Genomic DNA, 16,893 nt, shown 5'->3' with positions numbered 1-16,893 from the left:
TATATATATATAGAATAAAGTATGACCAAATAACTTTGAAATAAATAGGAAAAAACCTAAAAATAAATTTTGTTTTCTAAAAAAATTCAAATTTTAAACTCATATACTGTATATTTTTTTAAATTCAAGTTGATGACATTTGATTTTTTCGTGCATCATATTCTACAATAAAAACGAATCTTATGTATAAGTAAAACTGGAGAAAAAAAATGAAAAATATCGTTTTACAAATATTACTTCGCAACTATAAAATATTTCAGATAATTTATCCAAACAGAAAAAAAATAAATAATTCTATTATTCGCGATGATATTACTACAGAATACACTGATTAAGCTTACTAAAATAATAAAAAAAACTTAATAAAGATAAAGTGATTCCATTGCCTGTAATGAAATAATGTTAAAAAATTAATGTTAATAAAGTTTAAAAGTTTCTGTTTTATCTCATCTTAATAAATGTAACGACAATTTTATAACACCAGGCTCATCATATACAAGTAGCACAAAAGATATTTGTAAAATCTGTTTAAAAATATTAAAAAAAAAAAAATAGAATGTTATTTTATAACAAAATGGTTCCTAAAATATAATTTATTTAATAAAATTATTTTATATTAATTAAGGAATATTATAAAGCTTTAGAGCTGATAGAAAACTAAAAGAAGTAAAAATTACGAGTGATTTTTTTTCAGGAAGTTCAAGAAATAAATTCGTTTCTTAAAATTTCTTTTTCGAATTTTGACAGAAATCTCTCAAATTCAGAACAATAACAATTTTTATTACTTTTTTTAATAAGAAAATTTATAATGACTGACATAATATTAATATATTGTGACAATAATTAAAACATCATCTCAATGGTAATGCTTAATTGAATCCATTCTAAGATTAAAAAGGAATGTTTATGATGATTTACGGATAATTTTCTTTCATAATGTACAACATTTGGAATTTCTTCAACACAAAAAAATACTTAATCGATAATTTTTATTTATTCCTAAATTAGGAAGACGGATTTAAAAAGCAGAATCCTGTTTACATACATTAAAATTATATCTATATTAAAAAACGAATAAAATTTGTCATATATACATATTTAAGTTTGCAAGCAGGAAAACTAGATTATAAAAATATTTGTTTACAAACATAATTTTTAATTTCTCAAAAACTTTTGGATTATATGAAACTCGTTCATCCATTTACTATGTAACATTAAACCTAAAATCGATTTGCTATATTCAGCTTAAAAATTGATTTATTTTATCTAATATTTCGATTTTGATCGAAATTAATTTTGAATAAAATTCTTTATTTGAAATTTAAAAAAAATAGGGACGAATTTCTTAAATACGGAATATTTTTTATAGCAATTCTGAGAAGACAAAAGAGAAATCTGCACCAGAGGTTTCGTGGGTTCACGTACCATCAAAGGGCTGGCCACGAATTGGCCGGGTTATCTTCACGTGTCTAACATTTAAACGGGAACCAGTTTCCCAGAAAGTCGTCTTGGAGGCATCCCCCTTTGGCAGATCACCCATGTGTTGCTTTGCCTTATTGCATTTCATTGAATTCGATCGATGGGATAACTCATCACGCTAATCCAATGGAAAATTTAACATCACAATATACTGTATAAATTGTATAAGTCAAAAATTTCTCGTACGATACAGTTTAGCGCCATACTCGATTTAATGTCAATCTCGAAGAACTAATGGCGGCGTTAAATCGAAGTTTGAATGCATTTTTGAATAACTGTATCGCAAACGTATTTATAAGTTTAAAATATTATTTTAAAATTATAAAAAAAATTTATAAATTTCTATAAAATATTTATAGACTTTAAAAATGATCAGAAATACATTTTTATTTTCATTTTACTTATTTAATAAATGTGCCATTTATTAGCGATGCCATAAAAGCAATAAGCATTACATTAAAAATATTAAAATATTTATTTGAAACATAATTTCATTTAGACTTTATTAATTAAAATACATAAAATTATATATTTTAATTTAAAAAACAATCGAAATATAATTAATAATGTAGATGTAATTCTGATTTTTGTAAATATTTACATTTATTTTGTACGATACCTTCATAATAACAGCAAGAATCTCAACACATCCACATAAAATGTGGATTTATCCGTATAAACTATAATAGTGTAAATCCTGAGCTTATATTTATAAGCTTAATTTCATTAGTTTCTTTCATAATTCATTTTAAACATTTTTAGACAAGAAATCAATGAATTTACCGTGCATTTTTATATCTTCTGTACACTAATTACAGAACATCATTCATACTTTTGCTCCAAGATTATCTAAATTATTAAGAAAATTCACATATAAAGTATTATTTTTTGGATAACTATTTTCAATTGTTTCACTTTTAAATGTAAAAAAATAAGAGAAATAACAGAAACAAACGGATAAAGGAAAAGAAAGCATAAGAATATTGCATCACTTAATGTTTTTATAAACATTAAGTGATGCAATTTTTACTTTTTTACGCACAATTTTTTGCTCAGATTTTAAATTTAATATATTCAAATAATGTTTATTTTCATATATAAAGTAATTAAAAATTAAAATTCTAAATCTTTCATAAGTGATTATACAGTATATTATTTAACATTGTTTTTAGTATTTTTTACACAATTTTATGATTGATTAAGGGACGTTTCCTACAATTTTTTTTTTTTTACTTTTAACTTTAAAATAAAATTAACTGACAAAATAATAGAACATCGTCTTAAAATTATAAACTTTTATCTATTTCTCCTTAATTTATTTTTATTTTGTTACCGAAGGAGTAATTCGCCTCTTTGCTGATACTTTATTATTAATTGTCGTAATAAAATGTTATGATATGTTATGTCTATGAATAAATTTTCCGTAACGATCTTTAAAATGTTTCATCTCTGGCTATGAAAAATTTTCTGTGTTTTCCAAAAAATTTAACTAGTTTTTTTAGAATTTATGACTTTTTTGGAGTATCTTTTATTATTAAATTACTTTAAAAATGTGATTTCTGAACTTATAAAACTAGTAAACTAGATAATTAAGAAAAATTGAGATCAACATGGTGTTGAATTCTCTGCTGAACATTCAATCTCATATATAAAATACAATTTTCAGAAGAAAGATTATACTATTTTGTAAAGATAATAATCACAAAAAGAAATTATATTGAATAATTTTTAAATTATTTATAATTTAAATATAATTTCTTTTTGAGATAATTTTTTTGAAAATAATTATGAAATAGACTGAATTTCACGTTAACAGTGATTCACGTAATTTTTCACTAAAAATATATAGTTTGATGTCTTTTTATGTATTGTAAAACTTAATTTTATATATAGAAAATATGTTTTGATATTAAAAACAGTTTTATAATGTAAACATGTTTATAATTCTTTCCTCTGAAGGTCTTCTTATTTATTTGAATAAATTGATGTTTAACGGTGAAGCAAACATCACGTAGACTATAAATTTTTATAAAATACAATTAGTTTTTATTAATAATTTTGACCATTTGACCATTTTAAAAATTGGTATTAATTTTATTATAGATAAAATATCAATTTAATTAATCTTTAATAAAATTAATTAACTTTATCACATAACGACACCTGTTCTAAATAGGAAAAAAAGTCTTATTAGAAGATTATGTGAAAAAATACTATAAAATAAATAAGTAAATAGAAGAACTCTTGGAAAACTTTCTGGTTTATATAAATTCAGATAAAGAAATTAAAAAACTACTTTAGGTTATATTTATGTTGAATCTAAATCCCTAAAGAATATCTTAACATGTCCTAAATTCGTTTTACATTTAAAATTATACTGAAATTCTAAAAAAATACCTTTTCTCTAAACGACGAAATTAGTTTCAATAGTTTGGTATAGTCGTAATGCTAATTGGAAAGTACTTGAAAAGTCTGGTGATGTGAAATGAGAAGGTCTCGAAGAGAGTAATTTAATAATGCCCAAGTGTTCACTTTGATTTAATCATAGTACTTAAGAGGATTAAAAATCCCAATCGATTCAGGACCTTAACCAATGGATCCCTTAAATACTGATATGTTGATTCCACTTTGTAGTAGGATTATTAAGTACACCATCAAAGAAAAACTCAATTTCCTTATAATAATTTCAATATAATAGCATAATAATAATGTTTTCAAATTGTTTAGATATTCCTAAATATTATTAGATACTTTTATAATATCTAATCTATAAAAATAAGTTAGATAGTCAGATTTTAAATTTATTATATTCAAATAATGTTTATTTTCATATATAAAGTAATTAAAAATTAAAATTCTAAATCTTTCATAAGTGATTATACAGTATATTATTTAACATTGTTTTTAGTATTTTTTACACAATCTTATGATTGATTAAGGGACGTTTCCTACAATTTTTTTTTTTTTACTTTTAACTTTAAAATAAAATTAACTGACAAAATAATAGAACATCGTCTTAAAATTATAAACTTTTATCTATTTCTCCTTAATTTATTTTTATTTTGTTACCGAAGGAGTAATTCGCCTCTTTGCTGATACTTTATTATTAATTGTCGTAATAAAATGTTATGATATGTTATGTCTATGAATAAATTTTCCGTAACGATCTTTAAAATGTTTCATCTCTGGCTATGAAAAATTTTCTGTGTTTTCCAAAAAATTTAACTAGTTTTTTTAGAATTTATGACTTTTTTGGAGTATCTTTTATTATTAAATTACTTTAAAAATGTGATTACTGAACTTATAAAACTAGTAAACTAGATAATTAAGAAAAATTGAGATCAACATGGTGTTGAATTCTCTGCTGAACANAGTAACTAACAAAGGAAGCTTATTGTAAACTCTCTTATTTATTCTAAAAAAAATCTAAAAAAATTAAGATGAATTATATAAATTTCTTTAGAATTTTAAAAGATATCGTAACCAAAACATATATATATCAATATATATTCATATTTTAAGAAAAAATAATTTTACAAATGACTCAATAAGTTCAACTCAGAGTTTATGCATATTTTTGCTGATAAATATTTTAAATTTAATTTTTCATGTCTGTTCTTTCTTTTTAATAAAAAATTAATTCTATTCTTTCTAGTCTCGTTTATTCATTTATTTTGATGGTTTCTTTGCTTTATAAGAATTTTTTTTTATATTTATATTTTATTTTTACATAAATATAGAATATTTGCTTACTTGATGCAACGTTCTTCACATCAAAATAAAAGAATAAAAAAAAAGAGCACATCCACTTTTGCGATGAGTTTTCATTATTCATCTTCCTCAGATAAGGATGATAATTTTTTATAATATTTATAAGCTACAATCGAATGTAAATAGTTTTCTTTATATTTTATTGAAGAATTTAATTAAATTATTAATATATTAGATTATAATCTTTGGAAAAAATGAAAAATTGTCTCGTTATAAATATGTTATTCCCAATATTTTTATAAATGTAAATCTTTTATAAATGCAACGTTTGCTAAATTATATTATCTACATTTTAAATTTTTTTATTATAAATTTATAATTCTCATTCTGTAAAAAATAAGTAATTTCTCGAATATAACAATAAATATTAAAATTTGTATTTTCTAAAAAGTTTTAATGTATTAAAAATGAATTTTTAGTAATTATTTTGAATTATTTATTTATTTATGTTTTGAACGATTGTTTCTTTATTAAAAATAATGTTTGCAAAGTATTTTTAGGTTAATTAACATTTCCAAAGTTTAGAAATTATTATATTGCTATAATTTTGCTTTAATTACGAACGTTATAAAGAATATCATTGATAAATGTGACGCTACTGATAAGCCCCATGAAATTTATGAAAATTTCAATCAGGTAATTATTATTTAATAAAACTGTATTCATTTTTATAAAATGAATACAGTTATATGTATGTTATAAAAATATTTTCTGATCTGTGGTTTATCGTCTAGATATAAAAATATGCTTGCTACAGTAATACGCTGTAGTTGGAGCTTTGAGCCTTAAAAGCGTAGCGACTTATTTAAAACATTAAAAAATATATTAAAAATTTAATTTATTCATCTATTATTAACATTAAATAGTGATTTTCACTCTCAACAATAGCTCAAATTTAGCTTAATCTTCGTCTACACTCCTCAATTTTATTAAATAAAAACATGTTTTTGCAATAAATTTTCGCCTAATGTTTACATTTTAAGATATAAAAATATCAATTATTTTGTATAAAATTAAATAAAATTGTAATGTCAACTTGTCTACGAGACTTTTACTCATCGTGAATTATATTACCACAATTTTGCCTCCATACTCGACATTGTCGTAAAGTATCATTGATGAATAGGGACGAAACTCATCCTTCAACCTTAATGTAATGTTATTGATTATTTCCATTAAATTCATCATAAAAAATTTAAGTGCAATTAATTTTGAAGACCAGAAAACACAAGTTGTACAAGAGCCATATTATAATATCTGATAAATTGAGAATGATCAGAATTGAAGATCAGGTTAACAAAACGGGATTTCTTTTCTATATCCAACTACAGAAGATTGTATTAAGATGATTGTTTAAGAGTTACAAAGCTAAATATTCTTTTATAAAATTTGACACTGATTTATGTGATTTCTACATTTACAAATGTCCTCGTGATCGATATTAATACATGATTCATCAATATTCTAATCGAATTCATTTCAAGAACGGTCGATAGTTTCGTAGACGTGATCAAACATACCCATTATTCACTATATCTTTTACACATCATCTTGGTACTTTTCATGATGATACATCAAGAATTCTTCGTAACTTTCAAATCATTCTGACGTGACTTGTGAAAAATAAATTTCTTGATAATTTAAAAAAATAATCTTTATTGCTGTAAAAGGAATTTCACAAATGTTTCTAGGAAAAATCCTTTTCAACATCCTTCGATGTTTTAGTGCATTCAAATTCTTAATTGTTATCATAGAAAAGTTTGAATATAGGCCTATGTAAACACTTTATACAAAAAAGGGCTGCCTTATAATTCATTTCTACAAATTGTTTTGGGTATTACAGACAGACAAGATATTCTTTTAAAAATGTATATAAATTTCGATTCATTCATATAAAGATAAAAGCGTATTTTTAAAAGGTTTAAAAAGTAAACCCTTTAAAAACACGTTTTTTCCTTATTTAGATGAATAAATCGGGATTAAACGTTAAATTTTTAATGATAATTTCAGAAAAATGGGAAAGTAATCGGATAAAGTAAAAAAAATAAGCTAAAATTATTATTTTTTACTTTATCCAATTACTTGAGATAGAAATCATTAAATAATTTGATCGAAAGTATTTATTGAGCGAAAATCGTTGGGAAAAGGACAGGATCTAAAATCAAAGGAAACGTGATTTATACGTTTGACAGTTTCTAACAATGTAAAACAAATCTATTGTTGTCAAATAATTCCCAAAAGTGATTTGTCACGGTCGAATTCTATCTTAAATAGAAAAGGAAATAAATATAAGAACAATTTCTAACGTGAAAAATTTATCTTTTAAAAGAAAATATTCATTTTTGTTTACCAAGAAAATAGTTTTAAAATCTACATAAACAAAGAAGAATAATTAATAATTCTGATAACAAATCGTTTATTTACTTAGGTTTAGGTTTATTATTAGTAACATTTAAAAAATATATACACAGTATTTTTTAATCAAAATCTTGTTTGTTATAACTAAAATTGTTTAGAAAAAATTATATTCTTTATTTTTAAAATTTATTATTTATTTATTTAATCATTGAAGTTACATGTAATGCCTTTGTGGAATGACATGGCTTTCCTACTTCTAAATTCTGAACAATATGAAGTAGAAAGAGTTTTTTCATATAACTAAAATTTAAAAAACTCAATTATTTTTCTTATAAATCTATATTAATTATATAAAACATCTCAAGAAAACAAACTATATAAGATCTTTAATAAATAATATTCTTTCGAAAACTGTATTTTTATAATCAAAAATAGATTACTATAACAAATTCTTCAAAAAATATCATTTATTATCTTTATATTAATCTTAAAAAATATCTTATAAAAGCACATTTCACTTTATTAGATCTTCCAAAAAATAATGCTGCGTATCTTCATAAAGTTCATTAATAAAACAAAAAGGTAGAAGATAGGTTTTTTAGATTATTGAAAATTCAATCATCTTCTTAATATCCGGAACATAATAATAATTATTTATACAAACTTTACAATAAATTACATTGGTTAGAAGCGAGTAAATTAATAGAAAAATCTATAAAACTTATATTATTTAAGAAACTAATTGCGCAATAATCATGTTATAAATTCAACTTTATGAGTTTTATCAGCATTCTATGTACCACGATAAGGGACCTTCTATAATTCATTTGAATTAGTACTGTCGAATTTAAAAGCCTGATATTACTTTACCTTATAATAAATGACATAGATGCGATTTTTAATAAGAGTTTTCAGCAATATCACATTTATTGATTTTCTGTAGTAAAAAGTGGAGAACGTTTTCTAAAATTTACTAAGATTGATCAATTTATTCTTATGATAAATAATCGAGATAATTATCTTGTATCGATGGCTAAGAGATTGGTTAATAGCCCATCTGCTACTTGAGCTAGTAATAATAATAATAGCAAAAAAAATTTCTAAATTTATTAGTGTTATGAATGAATAATTTTGTTCTCTGCTAAATTAAAAGTATGTCTTTTTTTTAGAAGAAAGTAAGTAAATGCCTTCAAATCGTCTTAACGATATACATAAGATCATTAAGAACCTTCTCTACAAATCCAGACTCGAAGAAATTGTATATAAATTGTTTTTTGATCCTCGAAAATCTGAGTCAAGAACAATGATTCTGAATAATTGATTATGTTTCGTTTCCTAATATTTAATATAATCGTTCCAATGTCGTAAAAAAGTTTTGATTAAATCTATTTTTGTCCTCCTTACATTTTCCTCTTCAATTTTTTAATGTCTCCTTAATTGTAGTATCACCTTATAAATCTCTTACTTGTGTTTATATCCAAGTTTTAAACTTGATTTTAAATTCAAGTATTGTTCTACATTCTTGTATTCGGGATTATAGGAACAAAACTTGTTTCAATTCAGGAATATTTAGTAAGATATCATTATTCAACTCACTACGTGTTAAAATATTATGTGTCTGTTGAAAATTATTCTAGGTAAGTAATTTAAATCCATTTTTATCTAAAAATCTCATTTTGTTTTATAAAATATATAAAAGCAGATATTTTTGTTTGTGAAAACAATGTTATCAATTGAATCTACAATTGTCAACAACAAGATAAATTCGTATCCGGAATAGTAATAAGTACAAATAATTCTATAATCCTGGCGTTGTACTGTCAGAATTATCGTATTTTACACATTTCAACTTTATTTTTGATATTGATTGCTTATTTTTTTATACAAAAACTTTATTTTGATACTATTCAAATACAAAAGTATTGTAATTGGAGTTATTTTATCAAAGAAATTCTTTCATAAGAATTTATGAGGGGGAAGATGATTACTTTTTAATTTACTTCTTGTAAGACAGCTTTCAAAATAAAGTACTTAAATATTTTAAAATATACTCATACATCACCATTGTCCTTCCACTGTTCTAGCTATTTGCAAGTCTAGTTGAGTCAACACTTCTTATCGTCCTCCTACTGGCATTCTTCCATTCTGTTCTAGTTTCTTCCAATTTTCTGTAAATCTTTCTTCACACGTCCTCTTCGCTCCTTCACTTTCTTTTCTTCCAATTTTCTCTAAATTTTCCTTCATACGTTTTCTTCACCTTTTTTACATCTTCCTTTTTATTAGCACTTCACTGATACATATAAATCTGTAAAAAACATTCTAATTTCATTTAAAACATAACTATACTTATGATATTTAAAAATTTTTCCTTACAAGTAAGTTTTCAGAATAAATATTTTATTAGTTAAGATAAACACATTTTAATATAGAATTTATAAAATTAATTCTAACATAAAAGGATACGCAATGGAACGTCAATAGAACAATGTGCTTCAAGAATGGATGAGTGTTTCTTCAGATATGGACATAAATGGAATTTATTGAAAGAAATAAATGTCTTTTAGAAAAAATGAATTTTATTTTTGATACATATCTTTATTTTTCCTGAAAATACGACCAGAGATATTAATGATATCTTGTAATTTATTACGAAAGGTTTATCTCTAACAAAATTCTGTTTATGATCATTTGTTTACTTTAAAATTATGTCTCTGGTATATAAAATATAGCCTACACGTATTTTTAGAAAATATCTAAGTTTATTGCACCATATATTAATCAATTAATATTGATAAATATACGTGTAAAGATGTATAAAGTGTAGATTTACTTATCAAAATTGAAAAGCTCCATTCCATAAAAAGTTTATATCAGGTTTTCATCAAAGAATCAAAGAATCATGAAAAATTCATGCCTCGTGCTTTAAAAGTTAAAAAGTCCTTAAGTCCTTTATTTTAGTAACTTTTTTAAAAAGTAATATGTACTTTTATCAGTTAATAAGAAGTAAAATCATGCAATTAGTTACTCTTTAAACTTTACAGACAACTTAAACTATGACACTTCAAGTTTTTTCACAATATAAAATATAAAAAATACCAATAATTATGTATATAAAAAAATATAGAAAAATTATCCGTTATATTAAAAAATGTATCTATAGTCTATACTTGTACTTATTCACAGGCTGCTTTTGATATCGTTAAGTTCATGTCTATTTCATTCCTAACTTAAGCTTTTAATTTGCACTAGTTCCTAAAAGAATTAGTGCAAATTAGACCCTCTCATTAGACCCACTAAGAACTACTGATGCCTAATGGGCCTAATGAGAAATCCACCATTGCAGGGACTCAGTATAAAACACTTTCTGTAATACCAAAGTTTGGTATAAGGACAACGATTAAATCGCACATTGAAATATTGTATGAACTCTCGATTTTTATTACATAGTAATTATAGTCTAAAAATTATTATACACGATTAAAATTAATTTTTCAATAGAAACCAGCGCTGATTAAATTGTATACAAAATCAAAATGATTGTATTAGAGTGGTTGTTTGCCGCGCATCTCTTGCAAACTGCACTGTTTAACAGTACAGTGGCAGGAGGGCACGCAGATGGAATCAGGTTGCGAGATTGGAGAATTTCCCCCAAAAGGGGAATTTTTCAAGTCAACTGGAAAAAAATGGGAAAGATATATTAGCCTATTGGGGAAATTTTTGAGGAATTCTATATTCTCGAAGGAAAAATGAAAAATTTATATTTTTTTATTTAACGATAATTTAACTTATTATTATTAAAAATTAATCTTTTTAAAACTCTTTTTTGCATCCCATTTATTTATTAGTTTACCTGAATGGATAAAATTCTAATTAAGTTTTTAAATCCTATACAGTTCTATCAAGATTATATCACTTTATAACAACGCCATGATATATTTAGAGATATAAAAACGTAAACGTGATCAAATTAATTATAACTTTATTTAACATACTGTATTTATTTGTTCTGTTCATTTATCATGTACAGTACTGTACTGTACTGTACATGAAGTAAAAAAGAAAAGAGTGTGACAGTCTTATTAAGGTTTTAAATGACATAATGTGAACTGAAACTACAGTTTTATGTGTGTTTTTCTTTTCTCCAACTAGTTTATACAGTATTAGGTTAGGTATCTTACATATTTTCAAATTACGAAAGAAACCAAATCAATAAGTGGACATTCAATAAATAATTCTTCAAAAGAACATTTCAATAAAGAGTTGCTGGTATTGAAGTTATTAAAATGATATCTGCAATAATTATATTATTGTGGGAAATTTTTCGATAACATTCCTTAATAGAGGAAAGTTTTGCAGACACTGGAGATAATTGAGTCTATCCGGAATTAGTTACTAGTTGCAAAGTACTCGGTGATCCGTAAATGTTAATATGAAAAGGACAAAAATTTTTAATCTTATATTAATTATTTTATGATAAAACTGCGATATATACACGTGCTACAGTCTTAAAATATATTTTAAATTTAATTAAATAAACTAATTTTAAGTTTCATAATATTCTGAAGTTTGTGTAGCAAGCAAAAGTACTTATTAAATATTTTATTTTGAATTTGTATATCGTCGATTATGCGAAGCTAATATATGAAACTTACGTATTCCTGATGAGTTTCAACACCAATATATTTATAAATTAATTTCATTTAAATAGTGTATATAGTTTATTATGTAAAGTAGCAATTGTTAGTCGGAACCCGCGTGTTAGACAGCCATAGTCGCGGCTCGGCCACTACAGTCCAAGTATGGCAAGAATGCTCCTCGCCGCGAGCCGCCATTACTGCAACCATTCCTTTTGGGAAGGACCTTTAAGCATTGGGGATTTGTAACAATGTTTAACTTTTTTGTTTTGTACTAACAGGACTTCCGAAATTGCTTAATTTCGGAGATCTGAAAGAAATTGGTGTGTTCGGTGAAGACTAACGGTGACCTTACGTGATCTTTAGTCAAAATATATAAATTTGATTCAAGAGAACTAAGAATCTTATAACCTATTTGCAATTACTGAAGGCAAAACTTGGATAATAAATAAATAATTAAATTAAATTAAAAATATAATTGATTATATATCAGATCTCTTTTTAAGAAGATAACGGTGAAATATTAATGAGTTAGCAACACAAGAAGGAATATCTTCAGAAAGAGTAAGAACTCCTGTTGGAGATTTATCCGAAATTAATTAAATAACAATTTTTAATTTTCAAAAGAGAAACGGTATATAAAATGAAAAACATTTTTGAAAACATTATAACTTATTCATCTTTAACTTGCCCAATTTTATACGGAATTACCATTTTTTGTCAGCCATTTCAACTCTTTTCTTTCGTTCATCTCTTCTCCAAATTAAATAATAAAGATAAAATTTATTTAAAAATTATTTATTTTTTTTAAGACAAAAACTTAAACTTAAGTATTTCAACGTAGTTCACTATTTTCACTTCCTGATATAAATATATTAACGAAATATTTATACAAATAGCAAAAAGTAGAAAAATTCATTTCAAATTTTTCAAATTTCATAATAATTTACTGACTTTTCAACAATTAAATCAATTAGACGTGACAATTTTCCTACTGGATAGTACGAAATACTCCGCATAAACATTTGATGATATTTAAAAACTTTTTATAAATAAATTAAGTAGAAAATAATATTTTAATTCAGAATTTGAAATTAGCTAATTACAAAATTTTATTTTAATAGTTAAAAATATATTCCTCTTATAATCAATAATTAATTAGAGTGATAAATTAAATTAAAAGTATAATTTTTAGAGCTTCTTTCCATTAAAATGAATGGTTAAATAAACTGATGTAATTATTCGTCTCGGTAATTCTGATAAAAATATAAAATTAGTATTATAGTAAATAAATTTATTACAGATTTTTAAAAATATTGCTCTTATATCCTGAAGTGTCCGCATTTTTGGTACCATATTTCTGATATATAATTTATTTTCCACATAAAAAAAGTTTAATAAAGCATATGATTATACTTTATTAAACGGTTTTTATACGGAAATTTAAATAATTAAAACCATAAAATTACTTTTTAGTTTTCTACATTTAATTTAGCGGCAGCAGAGCCATTTGGTTCGATGGAGGCTTCAAATACTGTAGATGAGTGGCGTGGATCTCCTTACTTGATCTCTGAAAAGTCTGTTTACATTTTTATATTCTGAAAACAAGAATTTAAAAAACGTCTATCAATTTCTACATTTATTCTTATCGGGAATATTTATTCTTTAAATTTTAAATTAGTATATACAATAGATAATGCATTAGCGCCATATATCTAAAATTTCAGTGTTTAGTGCCGAAAATTTCGTGTTTCCTGAGCCATAACATAATGGAAAGAATGGCGATTCTTTGTGTTAGACTTATCATTTGTATATTTATTAATGTATTAAGTAAAAGTGACTTTTTACGAGAAATTACAGAAATGACAACAAAATTATTTAAATGTTTTCTATCTTCCAGGAGGATAAATAATAGAATATTCTTTTATAGTAATTACAAACAGAGTTTAGAAATTGTAAATTTCCATAATTAAATAGAAGTTACTAAAAAATAAAACCTTTCTGTTGATTTTGTATGGAATGACCCATCGTTGTAAGAATTACTAACTTTTCAATAATATAATTAGTTGTATTTTGATATAATATGATTGTTACGTGTAAAAAAATAATCCGTTGTTAGTGAAATTTTCAAAGATTCATATAAAAACCGAAATCTTACAAGATGCGAAGCTTTTACTAAATTGCTGCCGCTGTACCAATACCTACAATAAATAAGTTAATTGCCTCATATAGTAAGAATATGAGAAATCGCCTTATTTTCCACAACTTTTTGGCATATTTTCCCCCCAGTAAACATGCATATTGCTAATACACAACATTAATCATTAACTTTGTTTTCATCCACTACATCTGAGCACCATGCGACTTGATGCCATCGATTAACTTATAGATTAGGCGAATTTTCACACTTGACATTGAATGTCGTGATAATAGGGACTTTTAGCAAAGTTGTTTTTCACTTGACGAAACGAACACGAGAAAGACAAAATCACGTGATACGCATCTGCTTCGAAATTATCTGGAATCGTTCGCATTCACACTAAACGAAACGAACCGAATACAGTATATTTAGAAAATAAGATGGCGGAAGACGCTTAGACTTTCAATTAACGAAGATTTAACTTTATTGAAAGTAGTAATAGTAGCTGTATATCTATTCGAAGATAATTTAATGAAAAAATGGCTGCATATCCATGTAGATTTTCTTAAAAATACCATAAAGGAATTTACTTTTCCGTGCCATTGGGGGCGGGACTAGAATCTTGTTGAAAGTATTTTAAAAAGATATCAGAGAATCTTCGAAAGTAAGTAGACTATTTCTGTACTTATTATTTTTCGAAAATTTCGCATAAAAATTAGAAGACGCCATCAGCTATGATCTCAAAACGACTTGCCAACTCGCAAACTCTGCTGAAAGTGTAAAATCGAGCTTACGATTCTCAATACGAGACGAGCGTATCGTTCGTTCTCGTATTCGTTTCATGGAGTGAAAAACGACTTTGCTAAAGTCCGTAATGTCAATTCGAAGAAAGCTCTCATTTTCGCAATTGAATACGTGTGCGGCTTTAAAAACATCTTCGAAAATTGTTACAACAATCATTTCGTTCCTCCCGTCTTCCTTTTAGCAATAATGTTCTCCTTTTCGATAGAATGTAAATTGTTTTTGTTTATTAATTTTACCATATTATCTCTGAAATATTACAGACAGACGACGTTCCAATATTTTATTTTCTTACTCTATAATAATACCTTTGTCTTTATCACTCACTAGAGTAACGGAAAGAGAACGAACAATTATTGTGACATCGTCACAATGCCGGGTTGCAAATTTTAATCAAATTTTTAATTTATTTCATTTAAAATACATAATCTCCGTTCTGGAGAAAATTTTTTTCAATTGAAATAACGTGACTTTACGTCCAAACCGGAAGCTTGTATCTAGTTATTCGAGAACTTCTGCTCCTAAGCTTTCTATATATGGTCTTGATTTTTATCTATCTAACCCCATTCTCAAGATTAAGGAAAAAAAGACAGTCAGACGGACACCAGTGGAAACGTATAGGTCTGCAATTTAAAAATTACACCCAAAAGTTAGTGTTAATCGGAGTCGGTAAAACAAATAAAATTAGAAACTCAATTAGGGTGACATTGTGAAACATTTGGTAATAATTCTAACATTGAGTTTTAAACCTAATTGGGCTGTAATTTTCAAATTGCATACCTATACATCCTCACTGTCGTCCATTTGTCTGCCCTTCGTTAATCTCGAGAACGAAATTAAATATTAATAAATAAAAATCGAAACCAGATATAGAAAACTTAGAGGTTCTTATTCACTATGTATGAACTTCTAGACTGGACCGTAACTTTTTTAAATTAAAAGATGATTAAAAATTGCAGCCCAGCGATTGACGATGGTACAATAATTTACTTATGAATTGAATATAAAACTAAGCAATTTTAGTATTTTCTATTGTATATTTAATGGTTTTTAATTTACAATTAATCTACAAATATTTATAATAAACGAGCAATTATTTATGTCACAATGCTGGGTTGAAGTTTTTAATCATTTTTAATTTATTTAATTTAAAATATATGCCTTCCACTTCAAATTAGTAGCTTGCCCCTGTACATCATACTTTTCCTTTAACAATAGAGTTGTGTCGGTCATCTATCTAACACCTTTCAGGAAAACCTTTTGAATTGAAATAACATGACTTGTGATTTGTATCGGAAGTTCTTGTATAGTTAATCGGGGTTTGTTGCCTATAAGGTTTACGTATCTATTTCCTCTTTCATCTATTTAACTATGTTCTCAAGATTAAGGAAAAACAGACAAGTACGAACGACAGTGGAAATTTATAGGTCTACAATTTTTCCAATGTACAAGACCATTAAGATTTTAAGCTTATTACAAATTATCGTCTTATTTTTTCTACTCACAATATTAATTTTCTCAGAAATAATCAATTTTTTAAGATTCTCATTGATGTTTTTCTTAAAAAATTAATATTATGAATAAATAATTTCAGAAATGTATGAATTTTGAATTAGTTGCAATAAAAATAATGTTTTGTGATTAATAGAAAGCATTAAAATAATCAGATTTAAAATAAATTCGCATCATTTCACAATGCTGATCGTTATA

This window comes from Centruroides sculpturatus, unplaced genomic scaffold (genome assembly GCF_000671375.1).
Source record: "Centruroides sculpturatus isolate CEXI.00-Female unplaced genomic scaffold, Cexi_2.0 scaffold1203, whole genome shotgun sequence".
Taxonomy (NCBI): domain Eukaryota; kingdom Metazoa; phylum Arthropoda; class Arachnida; order Scorpiones; family Buthidae; genus Centruroides; species Centruroides sculpturatus.
Note: the sequence above shows the minus strand (reverse complement) of the source record.